The sequence below is a fragment of the Adiantum capillus-veneris genome, chromosome 11, assembly GCF_014529385.1.
Source record: "Adiantum capillus-veneris isolate H3 chromosome 11, ASM1452938v2, whole genome shotgun sequence".
Taxonomy (NCBI): Eukaryota; Viridiplantae; Streptophyta; class Polypodiopsida; order Polypodiales; family Pteridaceae; genus Adiantum; species Adiantum capillus-veneris.
In genome coordinates, this window is record NC_140941.1 from 113,867,225 (window position 1) to 113,877,426 (window position 10,202).

Genomic DNA, 10,202 nt, shown 5'->3' on the forward strand with positions numbered 1-10,202 from the left:
ATGAGAATTGGTAAGAAAATGCAATAGAGTAGCAGGAGTCTTAAAGTGGGGGGAAGAAGCTAGATACTTCAAGAACTCCATTCTGCATTGGTCCCCCTGGCTCTCGAAAGTTGTAGATCCGCCACAAACTGCCTATTGGATTGAGACAGCCACGAAGCTGAATAATAAGGGTTTGATCCGACTTGAGCACTTCTGGGACAGTGCCAACAAGAGTTGGAAAACCATTGACCTTATGATTGCCCAGTACCAACTTGATAGCTTGGAGGTCTTGCTTGTCCACAAAGTGATGAAAGAACTTGAAAATCTAGTGATGCCAATCTGTGATTCGGAGTTGGACTGGAATGCCTGGAAATGGCCCAGAAGCAATCTCTTGTGGAAACCCCATACTAAAATCACCTATCAGACAATGATGCAAAAGAAGAATTTGTCTAGCCCCCTAAACAAGCTATGGAAAAAGCAATGGCCGGAGGAAAGGTGGGAGCATGTAATGGAGAACATATGGAAGCCAAAGGTTCCACAGTACATGAAGGTTTTCTTATGAAAGGTTATTTGGGGTGCTCTACCGACGGGGGTGAAGATTCAGGAGAGACAGATTGGGTCAGATACATGCTTGGGGTGCAGGTTAGCTAGTGAATATCTGGCCCACCTATTCATGGACTACCCTTCTATAAAAGACCTCGCAGGGAAAGTATGCAAGTGGGTCCAGAGAACATGGAAAATTAGTTCTTTCAAGACTGACCTATGCCTTGGAGGTAAAAATTCAGGTAGTCTTGCACTCCTCGTCAGCACTCAGATCGTCAGGTACTCCTTCTTTCATAATGTATGGCAAACAAGGAACCGTCATGTCTTTGAAGGAGGATTTGAGGTGGCAAGCTTTGCAAAAATTATACAGAAAAGCAAAGTGCTAATATGGGCACTCAGACGCAAGCATCACTCGGAGGATTGGTCTAGGATTACTTGTGCCTTGTTGTCAGCTGATGGAATGCCTGGGATGGAGGCAAATCTTGGCCATCGGTAAGTAAAAGATCTCAGAATGACAAGAGTATAGATCTTATATACCAAGGATGGGGAGGTGGGGTGATAGGGGTGGCTGTCCTAATAGCCATTGTAATTATGATTCTTGGATGTTGTCATGGCTTAACATGAGCATGACAAAACCTTGTAATTTTTTGGGCTACTCAACATAATCTACTCACAATTGTGAGTTTTGAAAAAAAAGGTTTTCTTTGAAATGAACCAAAGTGTGATATGTGGATGGTTTCTTCTTTGAAAATTTTAAGCTAAGTCCCCCCCCCCCCCCCCCCCCCCTTTTTTTTTTCCTTTCTTTCTTTCGTTCTTTCTTTCTAAAATGTACCTTCACAATCAAAAACTTTCATTAGTTTATGAGATTTGAACCACTCATTAGAAAGTGTGTTAAAATATTCATAAGGGTTTCAACTCGTTAGAAAGTAAGTAGGTAAAAGCATTGATAAGAATTTCAACTTATTAGCACTCTGCTTTCTTGAATAATTTATTGGATTGGTGTAGGACTCCTTGTGCATTGTTTTCAACATATGGAATGCCTAGGACGGGGGGAAATCTTGGCCATCGATAAATAAAAGGTGTCAAAAGGACAAGATTATGGACCTTGTGTGTCAAAGAGGAGGGGCGGGTTGGTAGGGGTGGCTGCTTTGATAGCGGATGTAATTATAGTCTTTAGATGATGTCATGGTTCAACAAGAGCATGACAAGACCTTGTAATTTTTTGGGTTGTTCAATATAATTCACTCACAATTGTGAGTTTTGCTAAGAAAAAAAGAATTTCAACTTAGCAAAGATCTAAATCAAACTTATGGGCCAAGATAATATATAGAATGACTTATAAACAGTGTTCGGGAAAAGTGTGCCTCAGCTTAGCCTTGAGCCGGTTGCAAAATCAAAGTAGCCGGTTGAGGGAAAGGCCAGAAGGAAAAAATTCCACTTAAAATACATGAAAAATAGTGTAATTTTGCAAAAATACTCGTTAGTATTGTAAAATTTCCGGTTCAAATTTGTCTTGGAGGGATTTTTGTATGTTTGTGAAAATGAATTTTCCCGAACACTGCTTGTAAAGAAGGTAGTGTCTATCTCATACCTCATGAAATGTCTACTTCTTGTACTTGGCTAAAATCGATTTCTTTCTTTTTTTTGGCTCAAAAAAGTTTGATTGGTTACACTAGATAGTGGTCCATCTCTTGAAGAGATACATCATAATGGAAAGTGGATTGATTAAATGATGATAAAGTGAGGTATGTCAACATCATTTTTTAACACTTTCAAAATTCCTTGAAGTTTCACTTACAGAAAACCGTCTTTCTTGCGTGTGTACAAAAGGACCTCAATACAAAAGTGCAGACCTCTCTCTCTCTCTCTCTCTCTCTCATATTTCCAAAACACATATACACACAAAAGTAGAGAAACTAGTTAATTAAAAATTAAAACATTCTTCCATTTATGTTAGTTTTGAGAATACATATACAAATAGAAAGAGAGAATTAATAAAAAATCATAAAAAGTTTATTGAAATCAAAATGTGCAAAAGTAATATGCAAAGAAAATAAAAATTTTGTACATTCACACACTATCTTGCATGCATGTGCATCTATATGGTGTGTGTGTGTGTGTGTGGAGAGAGAGAGAGAGAGAGAGAGAGAGAGAAGAATTCCGTAATATCTTTAGGGTAGAATAGAAGAGATTCCAAATACTTGAAAGAATCTTACAAAAGTACTCATCGTGGCTCTTTTTGAACAAGGTGATCACGTAAACATGTTGAAACATATAACCTTCCAAAAAAACGTTTTTTAAACATTGATAATCCCTTTAAAATTTCATAAAATCTCTGATTGAATAAAAATTTAACGACAAAAGAAAATACGAGTGCTACAGATTTGCATCTCATATAAAAATACTTATGACGATACTTATAAACACATAATCAAAATTTTGAATATCCTTTTTTTTTTTGGCAAAACTCACAATTGTGAGTGATTGTATTAGAAAGAGAACAAAAAATTACAGATCTTGAGAGGCGGATATTACATCAAACTTTACAACATAAAGGCTTTGATCGAATGGCTTGTGCTACCCAAATCCAATCATCCGAGTCATGACTTTTACTTATTGTATATATCAATTCTTTGCTTTCTTGAATAGTTACTGAGAAACTAGCCACAGAAACTTCATTATTGAAGACACGGCAGTTCGTGACCTTCCAAATATTGTAGAAGAAGCAAAATCTAACAATTTGGGTACAAATAAGAAGGGCAGGACTTCGAAAGCGTTTTTCTCCAAGAGAAAGATCCTTTTTGAAGAAACCAAGCTTCCACATTATTTGAATCCATTTGCACACCTTCCTTGCCAAACCTCTTATGGTTGGACATTCCATAAAAAGGTGTGACAGGTCTTCACTAGCCCCCCGACAGCTAGAGCATCTATCGGTTCCTATACCTCGTGCCTGAATCTTGACGCCCGTCGGACAGGGCTCCCCAAAGCACCTTCCATAAAAACACCTTCATGAAGTGGGGCCACTGTGGCTTCCAAATGTTTAAGGTGACCTCAGTCCACCAAGCTTCTGTCCACTGTATCTTCCATTGTTTATTTAAGGGGGTAAACCAGTCATCCTTGTGCATGAGCTCTTGATATATGATCTTAGTTTGGGGTTTGAAAAAAGACCTATCTTTGGACCATTTCCAGGCTTTCCACTCAAACGTAGAGTCTTGAATTGGCATTTGACCGTTGTTCAGACCTTCAAGAACTCTACAGACAAGCATCTTCTCCATGCCATTTAGCTGAAGTTGATAGGCTAAATCTTCAGAAGGTTTCCAGTGCTTGTTGATTTCATCCCAAAAGTGGATTGGTCATTGGAGGCCTTTATTGTTTAGCTTTCTTACTATTTCCCTCTAGTAAAGTTTTAGATTAACAGCATTCGTGTTTGAATATCCTATTTGAAAGAGTTTTAAAGCTAAAGGAAAGTGTACATTTCATTAATATGTTTTTTAAAGGATAAGTTTACGTAAACTAATGGAAAAAACTCTTTTACAAAGGCTCAAAAAAGCCTTAGAGAACAAGGGATTAAAGAGTGTATTCCCAGGAGTTTGATCCTATGATGTGAAGTACTAATTCGATGATTTTTTTCCAATATTTTATTTTATGAAATATTTCTTTGCTTTAAAGACCTCATAAAGGTTCAATTCAAACTTTTTTATGAAAGTATTAAAAAAAAATTTGTCTTGGCTTTTCAATGGGTCTTTTAAAAAAAAAAGTTTCGTTTCATTTAATTTTGTTTTGAAATGCTAATGTGAGCCTTTCATATTGTTGTTTAAGTGGGACCTTTTGTAAGATATATGACATTTGTAATTACGTGTGTATAATGGACATTAAACATAACAAAAATGACATGTGATTGCACTTACTTATTTAGATCTACTCTCTATAACTCGTATCTGTCCTTCACTTTAGGATGTCTAAGCCTTCACGACTCTTCACTCTATTATTCTAAGGATAAATTAAAGAGGTGATGATAAAAGGTGAAGGGAATCTTGGAAGGAGCTCTTAAAGCAAAGATCCCACGTTTTCAAACAAGGTGAAAGTTCACTATGGCCCACATAAGGTTAATACCTCGATAAGAATTTAATAATAAAAGTTTCTTTGTGAAAGCAAAACATGAAAGTAACGCTAACTTTTTAAAACGTTTGTTGTCATAATTAAATACTATGTTCTTTGAAAAAAATGTAACAATAAACTATTTAGATTATAATATATTTTAAAAATATTAAAAAAATGTTTTGAAAATCACTTGAAAGCATTATAACAAATTCAAGAAAAAAAAAAGGTCGAAGAGGACAAGAAAGATTGTGTGACCCAAGAAAGAGAGAGGTACACAAATGCAACACCTCGTACAAAGACCTAGAAAAATATTAAGAAAACAAATTTTTTGCCATATGACACTAATGGGCAAGTTTTATTCAATGGTCCACAATTGCACCAAAAAATCAACCCTTCACTAAGGACTCCTTATATAGTCCAAAAATTAAATGATTTTCTTTGTGTCTTATATCTTAAATGTTTAAAGGACACTTGAAGCATGCGTGAACAAGCCAAAAAAACAAACTAATCATCATTACCAACTCACATCAAACTAAGCATGATTTTTTTGACTCACATCAGAGAGTCATCATTGTGTTTCGACAAAACGTTAATCATTGTGTTTCAACAAAATATCAACGTGTAACATGTCTGAACATCAAATTGATCACAACAAAACATGAGATGATCCTCTCTCTCTCTCTCTCTCTCTCTCTCTCTCTCACACACACACACACACACACACACACAGCCCAATGCAAAACTAATCAATCAAACCCAGTATGCAATGAATGGTACATGATACTAATGAAAAATTTCATTATATCTTATGAATGAACAATGAATAAGAAAAAAATTAATTATGAATATTTGACTTTTTTTTTTTTTTGCAAAACTCACAATTGTGAGTGGATAGTATTAAGAACGAGCTCAAACCGAGCCTTGAGGGTCAAAGGATTACAAGTTGTCTGCTTGGTCCTACTCCTCGGCTTTACTTATTACAAGATGTTATGTATTGTTCTAGTCCAGTCCTCTGAGGTTTGTTTGCATCCGATCATGTGGATCATCAATTTGCTCTCTTTCGTGATTTCACAAAAGCTTGCCACAACTAGTTCCCCCTCAAACATGCGGCAGTTTCTTGCTTGCCAAATATGGTGCAACAAGTAGTACCTGATTATTTGAGTGCAGACGAGAAGAGCAGGACTTCCCATCCTGTTACTACCAAAGAACAGATCATTCTTGAAGAACTTAATTTTCCATGTCCTTTGAATCCACTTACATATTTTCCTAGCCATGCCCCCGATTGCCTGGCATTCCATGAAAAGGTGGGCTAGGTTTTCACTGGCTATTTTGCACCCCGAGCAACGATCAGACCCGATGCCTCTTTCTTGTATCTTTACGCACGTCGGCAGAGCACCCCATATCACTTTCCATAGAAATATCTTCATATACTGAGGCCATCTTGGCTTCAAGATGTTCTCCATGACTCCCTCTCACCGTTCTTCCATCAAGTGCCTCTTCCATAATTTGTTGAGGGGGCTACACCAATTAGCCTCATGCATTAATGCATGGTAGATGCCTTTAGAGTGTGGTTTCCAGAAGAGGCTACTCCCCGGCCATCTCCAAGCGTCCCATTCAAAGTTGGATTCACAAATTGGCATCACCACCTTACCAAGCTCTTTAATCACCCTATAGACTAGTAAGATCTCAAGGCCATCCAGTTGAAATTGGATGGCTAAAGAGTCAGCAGTTTTCCAGCACTTCTTGTTGCCATCCCATAATTGCTCTAATCGAACGAGCCCCTTATTATTCACCTTCCTGACCATTTCTATCCAATAAGGGCTTTGCGGCGGCCCCAATATTTTAGAGAGCCAAATATTTGACAAAATCTTAAACAAATCCTATTTATGATTCTTTGTAGAAAAAGTAGAGAAAACATTATCTCACTTCAATGAACTCACATCAAACTAATCATTATTTTCTTATTTCACATCAAATGTCATCATTATACTGGAGTTGCTAAAAGAATTACCCCTCCACATAGTCCTTCCTTTGAAAGGTCAAAAAAGAATATGCTACAAATTTAATTTCAAGAGGGCTTAAGATACAGCATGGTAAAATCAAAGCATGGCGAGATTCTTTGGACATAACAAATATATTTTTTCTTGGCTCAAAAACAAATAATATGAATTTGTGATGGATATCTCTAAGCTACGATTATACTTTTATGAAAATAAGTCATAATGAGATATTTTTTAGAAACTAGTGTAAGCAATTACTTCTCTCTATACAATAGAGCTTGAGAATATATTGAGCCTCCATTAGAGGATGCAGGCATTCAATTTGTAAGCTGGAGGTTGTTTTGTAATTTTGTCGTTGTAAAATCACAAGGCCTGCAAGGCGTGCCTATAAGGGCTAGGGTAGAAAGGGGAAGGCAGAAAAGAATGTGCATGTTATAGTATCGAGAATTGTTTCTTGAAACCCTACAAGCGCTAATGCCAATTGGAAGGCATTGGAAGAAAAGTGCACCTCCCAAGTCTTTGAAGTCAATGTGGAGAATGTAGCCCCCAACACCATGATATTCATGTTCATAGCCATCAGCCGCTTCCAAAAACAGGAAGAGAGAGAGATAGAGAGAGAGAGAGAGAGACTCTCATAGATCGTGTACCCTTCATTCAGGGCCACATAAACTATTGGCGCAATGCTCTACTTCGAGGCTCATTTAGGGAGACTATCACACCTTTAAGGAGTATGAAGAGAATGTGGTGTTATGGATGAGCATTCGTTGCCTACACCATGCCCCTCTAGTGCAAGGTGCTCATCATCGTATGTTTTTACTAGCAGCTATAGATTTCCTACTTCTCATGCTACTACGCCTGCTCCACCCTAGACATATGTCACTAAGCACTATTTGCATCCATGTCGGCTTCTTCCAATTGCCCATCATTGTTCTTCTTCCTATTCTGCTACGTCTCATCCCCTAGTTTGGTGCTGTATATGTAGCGGAAGACCAAGGCAAATCCATTGAATGCAACAGAGAAACCAACAGTAACAACGGACGTGTCTAAAAGAGGGGGGAAGTGTAGTGCAACTAGGGTTATCAGATTTTAACGCAAATTTTCTCTTTTGCTCTATATTGCCAGCTATAGTATAACCAACAAGCACGGCAAGGAGTGTTGCCGGTCTTGCTAATTCAAGCAGCACTAACGGCCATGAATTGTGACCAACCGAAAAAAGAATTTAAAGCGGATTTTGTTGTAAGCAAGATTTAGGCTCTAATGCCACTTGACTCCAAGAAGGGTGTCTAACTGTTGTAAGAGTAGTGCTTTTTTCCTTGTATTCACCTATGACTTGCATGGCACCATTTGCAACATCTTGTTTTGAAAAGGTTGAGATGTCTTTATGTCAAATGAGTCGCCCAATATCTCAAGAGCTCAAGGAGCGCAAATTACACTAAGGGAATCATGGCAGCTCCTAAAGTGCCCACCTTAGAAACACACATGAACGAGTTGCATCCAAGGATAGTACTAAAGGACACCTCCAACAATAAGGAATCCAAGGATAGTACTAAACCGTCTAATCATCTGCACAACATACCTGGAATGTAGGACTTGAAATGAAACATTTAAGACAGAGAAATAATGAAATCTGTGTACATGCTTGCACTCTATACATGAGACTCAAAAATGCAGCTCAAAACATGCGGCACAAATTTGCAAAGAGACCTGGATTAAGGAAACCAACTTAGGCTAATCAAAGTGTACTTACACTAAGTCCATTAATTTCTTAGGAAGATTCCCAAGACACTATGAATTACAAAGGGAAACCCTTTTCCACGTTGCTATAACAACTCTACACAGAAAAATCCCCTCTGCACACCCTCCCGTTGTGGCTCCTTCCTACATGCACCTCCGTCTGCTCTGCGTAGCCGTATTCCCATCGCATCTCTGTGTCTCTCTCTTGCAATCACATCACGGTCATGACTCAGCACATTCACCATTGGCCTCCCCCGCCTCTATCTACCTCTATCCACCCTTAGTCCCACCATCACATCCTTTCATGTCTCCCTTGCATCGTTTCACTGAGAGCAGACACACGATCTCTGAGTTCATCTCTCCCGCTCTTGCACGTGCACATTCAACTGGAGAAGCATCCTCTCTCTCTCTCTCTCTCTCTCTCTCTCTCTCTCTCTCTCTCTCTCTCTCTCTCTCTCTCTCTCTCTCTCTCTCTGTGTGTGTGTGTGTGTGTGTGTGTGTGTGTGTGTGTGTGTGTGTGTGTGTGTGTGTGTGTGTGTGCGTGCGTGCTGCTCACATCTCTCTCTCCCTCTCTCCTCCACATCCTCTTCCAGACCTGCTAGCCTCATTCCATGCCATCTACACGTCCATTATCATCTCCTTTGCTCATGGGTGGGGGGGGGGGGGGGGGGGGGGGGGGGGGGGGGGAGAGAGAGAGAGAGAGAGCAAACTCGCCATGTGCATCCCTCTTAGACCTCCAACGAGAGAGAGAGAGAGAGAGAGAGAGAGAGAGAGAGAGAGAACTCGCCATCTGCATCCCTCTTCAACCCAATCTTGCTGCCCTGATCCTCCGCGACCATAGCTCGGAGAGTTCAAGCCACTGTCTTGCTCTGCAATGCTGCCTGCAGTTTGCAGCTGATCAAACTTTGAGTGTCCACATTCGCCCTCACATATCGCATATCAACTTACCCCGTATCGCCTTCGGACTTCACCTTCTCGACAATCAGTGGAGAGAAGCCGATCCAAGCCCAACTAAAGCACGCACAACAACTCCAGCCTCAGGATGCATTGCACAGAATAAATGAAGGCATTGCTCTCTCTCTCTCTCTCTCTCTCTCTCTCTCTCTCTCTCTCTCTCTCTCTCTCTCTCTCTCTCTGCGTTCATGCTCAGACATTGTGTACCTTCTCTGGTCCACAACCACGCAGCTGGCATTATATCCGTCTATGGTCTGGTCTCCCTCACGATGCTCTTCTTGACACTCCGTCGCAATGTCAACACAATAGAAATAGAGGGAAAAAATCTCACTGTGACCTTTGCTTCATGGATTTTACAGCAAAGAAGAAAAATCTATGTCTCTTCATATCTCTCTCCGCCCCACGTGCGAGCTGCTAACCTTTTTCCTAAAATGCATGCACAAATGCACAGAGAGGGATCCATCTAGGCTTCACAACCTGTCTTTTATTGTTCTGCCTGCCTTGGATTGTGAAATAGACATAGAGTGTCCACCCTAGCTTAGACACACAGAGAGAGAGAGAGTGTGCCTGCTCCACTTGCGCACATGCATCAGTAAGAGCCTCTCCCCCTACCCCTGCTGTTGCAGATCTAGTAGCGCACGCCTGAAAGAGAGAGAGAGAGAGAGAGAGAGAGAGAGAGAAAGAGAGAGTCTCCAGGTCTCCTCGGCCCTTGCCCTACCTGCACACTACTGGCCTCTTGTCTTGGTCGCCTCCGTTGCTCTTGTCCGCACTATCGAGACACGCGTCGTTTTCTACCCTGCCCAGCTGTGGGAAATATATCTCCCTCCTCCTCGTGTCGCTGGCCCCCTTTTTTTAGTTCAAACCAAAGTGAGCATCATTGTGGATATCTTA